This window comes from Talpa europaea (assembly GCF_964194135.1).
Source record: "Talpa europaea genome assembly, contig: HAP1_SCAFFOLD_345, whole genome shotgun sequence".
In the NCBI taxonomy this organism is placed as follows: Eukaryota; Metazoa; Chordata; class Mammalia; order Eulipotyphla; family Talpidae; genus Talpa; species Talpa europaea.
Genome location: NW_028167794.1, coordinates 25,597 through 33,993, shown reverse-complemented (window position 1 = coordinate 33,993; position 8,397 = coordinate 25,597).

The following is an 8,397-nucleotide window of genomic DNA, read 5'->3' as shown; positions in this document are numbered from 1 at the left end:
TAGAGTGTGAGAAGCGTCAATGACTTGAAGGCCCTAAGGAACTGAGAGATTACTAGTAGTCAGAGTAATAGAGGGAATGGCAAAATTTAATGGGCTTCACAAAAGGCTAGGAAATAAAGTTCAAAATAAGACTGCAATTTACTAAAGTACAATCCCCGCAGGGAAACCACGCCAGATTTGCAAGGAGGAACATCATCTAGTGTGACATGATGAGGGGGTTGCATTATATACCAAGAGGAAACTAACTGAAGGATTTTGAGAGGAGTAAAATGTCAGATTTCACATAGAAGGGTCATGAAGACACCAGAAAGAGTATAGAAGTGGAAAAGAAAGAGGAAAGACAGAAACTGAAGCTAAAAGAAATACAGGTCAGATGTGAAAAGAGTTGGGAAGATAAATGGTCAGAATAAAAAAGATATGAAGGAGATAAAAGTCCAAAGAACTTACTGTCTAATGGAATTTGAAAATGGAAAATGTCCAGATTTGTCAAGTATCGAGTGAATGGGTAGGGTCAGAAGGGAAGACAGGGACAGAGTAAGCTAAGAGGCCAGTTCACGAGCAATGCCTCAAAAATCAAGGGCCCTCAAGTATCTGCTGAACAAAGATACAAATACCAGGTCTACAGTTCAGTGTGTAAATTGTCAGTGAAACCTCATTGTGTAAAATCTAGAATAAAGGTATATTATCAAGAGGTAACCATTAATGTGAACTCCTGACTTGAGAAGACAGCCCCTTCCTTGTGCTCCACCACAACAGGTGCCAAACAGCAAGGCAAGCATAGTGGTCTCCCATCAATCTGCAGGTAAATCCCCAGTGTGAAGAACATAAACAGAACCAGGGTTACTTAGTGAATGGATGGTTCCAGATCTGAGATAAGTTAAGGGAAAGAAAAAAAAAAAAAAATAGGTAGTCCAAAATAGCCAATTATTAGAGAAAGCCAAGATATTTTCAAAAGTTCAAGGACAATGACAATACTAAAGGTCACAGAAACTGATATGCTACTACTGGTCAGGTTAGGACTGCCTGAATGTCAGAAATATTTTATAATTAGATTAACAAATTTGTGAAAGGCTATGTATCAATCATAGTGAATGTAAATGCCAGGACAGAAATGTTATACTTTCCATCAACTCTCCAGTGATTACAACAGTATCTCATCAATAAATTTGTTGAATACCCAAAAGAAAAGAATTAGTATTTCTGAGAACAACTATAATATAAAGGAAAACTAAATAAACCATCTCTTTAATCTTTTAATGATTTAATAAGTAGAAGAGTATCAATAAATACAAGCTTGTTTTCCATTATGTATTTTTTCAAAATACACATTTGCATAGTAAAGCAAAAGAAGGTAGATATAGGAAACTATGAAAAAGCTACAATGTCAGAAAAAGAAGGTATTTTACCAAAAAACAGGAAGAAATAATAAATAATCACTGTCAAACAGAACAACCTAGTCAGAAAAGGGTACAATACTTAACACTGACAGAGTAGAAAATGAGTTTAAGAATGAGATCCAAAGTTAAGAACTAGCCTCATGTCCTGAAGAGAAAGCTAACTAACCAACTGAGCCTCTCATCTCAGCACTGTGCAGAACTTTCAGTGACAACGGATGTGATAGAAGGTTAGTCACACGTGACTACTGAGCACATGAAAGGTGGCTATTCTGACTGAGAAACTGAATTTTTAGTTTTATTTAATTTCAATTAACTTAAATTTAAATACCCATATGCAGCTAATGGCTAGTAGACTGGAAGAACAGGATTAAAGAATAAGAGAATGCATTATTTGAGGAAAAGCACCAGATTGCAAGAAAGTAAAATCTTGTGTTATTCACATAAAGTAGAACTACAATAAGAAAGCTTGTCTGCCTCTGGTTAGAATCACACTGGAAGAAGTAATTAGGTCCAGAGTGGTGAGAAAGAGAGAGAGGAAGTTTTGGTGGTTTGTTTTTTTTTTCTTCCTTTGGAGGTACCATAAGATTTTCCTAACAGTGACGTATCAGATTCAGAAACAAGAAAAATGAAATGATAAGCACACTTTTTCAGTTTTTTTAGAATAGTCTATAAGTTTTAATTTAGTGAAAAGTTTTCTATCAGTTGAATTTGAGCATGTTCTAAATACTACTTAAAGTATTGAAGTATTAAAAAAGAGCCATGCTAGATTTGTAACTATAATTCAGATTATTTAAAAGATATTCAATTAAGTTTAATATCAATTTTTAATCTTTATCAGGCAAAGAACAAAAAATACCCCATTAGTCGCTACATGCGAAAGAATGAAGCTTGACCACTACCTCACACCATACACAAAAATCAACTCAAAATGGATTAAAGAACTAGACATAAGACCTGAAACCATAAAATATATAGAAGGAAATATAGGCGAAACACTACGTGATTTGCACATCAAAGACATCTTTACAGACACATCACCCAAAGCAGTGATAGTGAAGGCAAAGATAAACAGCTGGGACTACATCAAATTAAAGAGCTTTTGCACAGCAAAAGAGACAATAACAAAAACAAAGAGAAACCCCACCAACTGGGAGAACATTTTTGCACCCAACACTAATGATAAAGGACTGATCACAAAAATCTGCAAAGAGCTGATGAGACTCAACAACAACAAAGAAAATAATCCAGTCAAAAAATGGGCAGAAGAGCTAAAAAGAAACTTCTCTGAAGAGGAAATGCAAATGGCCAACAGGCATATGAAAAAATGTTCAACATCACCTGTCATCAGGGAAATGCAAATCAAAACTACCATGAGATACCATCTTACACCAGTGAGAATGGCACATATTAAAAAAACTAGCAACAACAAATGTTGGCGAGGGTATGGAGAAAAAGGAACTCTTCTGCACTGCTGGTGGGAGTGCAAACTGGTCCAACCACTGTGGAAAGCTGTGTGGAGATTTCTGGACCTACTAAACATAGAGCTTCCATATGATCCAGCAATTCCACTCCTAGGTATTTACCCAAAGGACACAGAAACATCAATTCCAAACAACACCTGCACCCCTATGTTTATAGCAGCACTGTTTACAATAGCTAAGCTTTGGAAACAACCCAAATGCCCAAAAATAGATGACTGGATCAAGAAGATGTGGTACATATATACCATGGAATATTACTCAGCATTCAAAAAAGATAAACACATGCAATTTGCAGCAACATGGATGGCGCTGGAAGGGATCATGCTCAGCGAAATAAGCCAAAAAGAAAAAGAAAAATACCGGATGGTCTCACTCATAGCAGGAATCTAGAAAACTTAAATAAGGGACCAGGAAAATGAATAACTATAAGAAAGTGAAAATCAAAATCAACAAAAAACTATGAACCAGAGACACTTTTAGGGGGGCGGGGGCGGGAGGGGAGGGATTGGGGTCAGAATGGGGGGGCTGCAATTGTATGGGGAATATAACAATAAAATTTATTAAAAAAAAAAATACCCCATTAAATTCTACTAAAGTTGTGTGTTGGCATGATATTTATGGAGGATAATCTGTCATTATCTACCAATGCACATACCCTTAAACCAAGAAATTTCCTTTCTAAGAATTTATACATGACTATGCAAACCCCATGGGGGCAAGGATGACTGTGTGGTATTCACTACCCTGTTACTGAGTTATTGAATGAATAAGTCGAATGATTGTGAGAAGTGATGTATACACAAGGCTATTCAGAACAGCACTTGCTATACACAAAAAAGAACAGAAATAAATGCTTGGTTAAATAAATTATGGCATATCCATATAAAGCAATTCTCTTCAATAATAATATAAATACTCTATGTTAAGGTATAGAATGATTAAAGTCTACTATCATTAACTTTTATTTTAAATTAGGACTTAAATATGTATTTGCTGAGAAATTATCTATATAGACACAAGAAACTGGTAACACAGGTTGCCCCTGGAGAGAAGAATTAGGTACTAGTGGTAAAGACAAGAGGGAGAGGTTACAGAGTATATCTTTTTTTTCTTTTTTTTAACATCTTGAATGAATTTTATTACCTTTTGAAATAAAAATTTTAATAGAACGTTAAAATTTAACATATGAATTTTTTTATTTATATAGATTTCACATCATTGTTCATTTTTAAACAATGTTTGCTTTCCCCACCCCTCCTCAGGTGTAGTCCCCATAGAATTTTCTTCACCAATTCACCTGTGCTCCATCACTACAGTCCCCTGTACTCCTCTCTCCCTCACTTCGATCCCTCTCCCTCATTCCCCGCTGCAGGATGTCTCCAGTTTATAATAAAATTAAACATATTAGATTTAATATGCAAACACAAATCAAAACCTAATGGCTTTTGTGCATGGTGTGAGGTAGTGGTTAAGCTTCATTCTTTTGCATGTAGCGACCCAGTTTTCCCAGCACCATTTATTGAACAAACTTTCTTTGCTCCAGTGCATATTCTTTGCTCCTTTGTCAAATATTAGTTGACCATAAATCTGTAGGTTTATTTCTGTATTTTCTACTTGATTCCATTGGTCTGTGTGTCTGTTCTTGTTCCAATACCTAATGCAGTAAAAGCCAACTCAAAATGGATTAAAGAACTATACATAAGACCTGAAACCATAAAATACATAGAAGAAAATATAGGCAAAACACGACATGAGATGCACATCAAAGACATCTTTACAGACACATCACCCAAAGCAGTGATAGTGAAGGCAAAGATAAACAGCTGGGACTACATCAAATTAAAGAGCACAGCTAAAGAGACAATAACCAAAACAAAAAGAAACCCCACTGACTGGGAGAACATTTTTGCACACAACACTAATGATAAAGGACTGATCACAAAAATCAACAAAGAGCTGATGAAACACAACAAAAACAAAGAAAATAATCCAGTCAAAAAATGGGCAGAAGAGCTAAAAAGAAACTTCTTGGAAGAAAAAATGCAAATGGCCAACAGGCATAAGAAAAAGGTTCAACATCACTTGTAATCAGGGAAATGCAAATCAAAACTACAATGAGATACCTACCATCTTATACCAGTGAGAATGGCACATATTAAAAAAACTAGCAACAACAAATGTTGGTGAGGATGTGGAGAAAAAGGAACTCTCCTGCACTGCTGGTGGGAGTGCAAACTGGTCCAACCACTATGGAAAGCCGTGTGGAGATTTCTTGACCTACTAAACATAGAGTTTCCATATGATCCAGCAATTCCACTCCTAGGTATTTACCAAAATGACACAGACACATTAATTCCAAAGGGCACCTGCACGCCTATGTTTATAGCAGCACTATTTACAATAGCTAAGCTATGGAAACAACCCAAATGCCCAAAAATAGATGACTGCATCAAGAAGATGTGGTACATATACACAATGGAATATTACTCAGCAATCAAAAAAGATAAACACATGCAGTTTGCAGCAACATGGATGGAGCTAGAAGGGATCATGCTCAGCAAAATAAGTCAGAAAGAAAAAGAAAAATACTGGATGGTCTCACTCATAGCAGGAATTTAGAAAACCTAAATAAGAGACCAGGAAAAAGACTAATCAATACAAAGTAAAAATCAAAATCAACAAGCAACTATAAACCAGAGACACACTTGGGGATGGGGGAGGGAGGGGCGGGGAAAGGAAGGACTAGAGTCAAAATAAGGGGGGGGGGGTGCAATTGTATGGGGAATATAACCAAAATGAAAATGCATACATTGTGCAAAAATGAAAAATGATGTAAGAATTATATAAAATAAAATATTTAAATAAAAAAAAGAAATTATAAGAAAAAAAAACAAAAACCTAATGGCACATATCTCTCTCCACAAAAAATTATTTAAAATATGGAAGACTAATTTGCATTTTAAGCTATAAGCAATGGATAGTTATTTTTAATTCTTTTATTTAGTAAACTGAAGTTTTAATTTTGATGAAGTACAATATACCCATTTTCTCTTATATTTATGTCTTTGTGTCTTCTCTTGGAAATCTCTGCACATACCTCTCTTGCAAATATATATGCCTACTTTTTTCCTACATATTTATAGTTACAGTTAGAAAAGTATTAGTACTTTTTTTAACTACTACAGTCCTCTAAACATTTTCATTTTTAATTTTGAAATGAATAGGACTGAAAATTTGGTCTATTAGTTTTTGAGTTTTAGAATTAAACACCTAGTAATGATACAGGCTAGAGAAATTATTATAAATAAACAGAATTACAGATTTGTATGTAAGAGGTCAAATAAATTAACAGAATTATCAGTGGTAAATTTCCAACTTCCTGCCTTGTTAACTCATCCATTATCAGCCTTCTTTTCTTTTTTTTTGGAAGTCTTTAGTAAAAGCAGAACTGAAATATTTCACTCTAAAAATCAACCTACAGGGCTTTCCCGGTGGCACAGCGGGTTGAGCACCGCATTGTGAAGCTGTCCACAGCCTCTGCAGCATGGGTTTGATTCCCAGCCAGCCAGGGAGAAACCTCCATGGTGGGGCAGACCTCTCCTGCCTCGCCCGCTGCTCCCCTCAGCAGTGTCTTCTGTCTGTCTGCCTGTTCTGCTCTCTGCTGTCTCTGGTGAATTCTCTCACCGTTACGCACCTCTGACCTGTACCCCAGATTCTTGTATAAATAAATAAAAAAATCTAAAAAAATTTTTTAAATAAAAAAAAAATCAACCTACAAAGGACACTGAAACAGTAATAAAAAGTCTCTAAAACAACAAAATCCCAGGACCAGATGGCTTCATTAGTAAATTCTACCAAACCTTCAAAAACAAAGTAATAAATGTCCTTCTCAGTCTCTTCCCCAAAACTGAGGAAGAAAACATTTGCAAACACATTTTATGAAGCCAAATTATGCAATACCAAAAACAAACAAGGACAGTAGAAAAAAAAACAAAACAAAACTACAGACCAATATTCCTCATATTGTAAAAATCCTCAAAATCTTAGCAAATGGAATTCAACAATGCTTTAGCAGGATCATACATCATTACTAAGTGGGATATATTACAGAGTTAGCAAAAAAAGAAACTAGACTACTCTTACTCCATACCAACAAAAGAAAAGAGAAAAAGCCTATGATCATACGAATAGGTGCAGCAAAGGCAGTTAAAAAGATTCTGCATTCATTTATCATGAAAATTCATTTATGATGAAATTCCAGCTAACATCCTACTCAATGGTAAAAAAACCGAAAACATTTACTGTAAGAGCAAATACAGACAAGCATGTCACTCTCAACATAGTATTGGAAGTCCTAGGTAATGCAATTAGGCAAGAGAAAGCAATTAAAGGAATCGAAATTGGGGAAAAAATAAAACTCACTATTTGCAGATAAGAGCATACAAAGAAAACTCTAAAGCCACTACTAAAAAACTATTAAAAACAATAAATCAGTAAAGTAGCAGGTTATAAAATCAAAAGACAAAAGTCTACTGCCTTCCTGTATACAAATAAGTAGAAGAATAAGAAAACAATTCCATTCTATAGCATCAAAAAGTATTAAATGCCTAAGAATAAACCTAACAAAGGAGGTGAAAGATACATTCAATGAAAACAGTCTTAAAATAAACAGAAAACACAAGAAAATGGAAAGGTTTCCTGCACATGGATAGGAAAAATTAACATTGCTAAACTGGCAACCTTACCAAAGCTACATATAGACTAAATGCAATCCCTATCAAAGTTTCATGGACTTCTTCAAAGAAAGCAAACATTACTGAAATTTATATGGAATCACCAAAGACTCTGAGTAGGCAAAGCAATCTTGACAACAACAGAAGGGGAATGGGGATATCATATCCCCATACTTCAAATGCTATGACAAAGCTAATAGTAATCACAATAGTATGTATAGGAATAAAAACAGACAGAACAGACCACTGGAATAGACTTGAGAGCCCTGAAATAAACTCACACTTATACGGACAATTAACCTGCTACAAAGGATCCAAGAGTATACAACGGAGAAAGGAAAGGCTCTTCAACAAATGGTGTTGAGAAAACTAGACAGTCAAATGCAAAAGTAAAAAAAAAAGAAGACGAAAAGAAAAAGGACTACTCTCTCACACCCTACACAAAAATTAACTCAAAATAGGTTAAAGATTTGGATGAAAGACCAGAAACCATAAAATACACAAAAAAAGTAGGTAAAATAACTCCATGACATTGGCTTCAGGGATGCCTTTGGAGATGCCAACGGGAGCACCATTGACAAGGAAAACAAAAGCAAAAATAAGCAAATGCAACTACATCCAACTAAAAAAGCTTCTATACAACAAAAGAAAGTATATCAAAATGAAAAGATAACCTAATAAAGTGTGAAAAAACATAAGCACATGGTAAGTGCAACAAGAAACTAATTGCTAAAAATTGACAAAGCAACCCAATCAAAAAATGGGCAGAAGAGCTAAACAGGCACT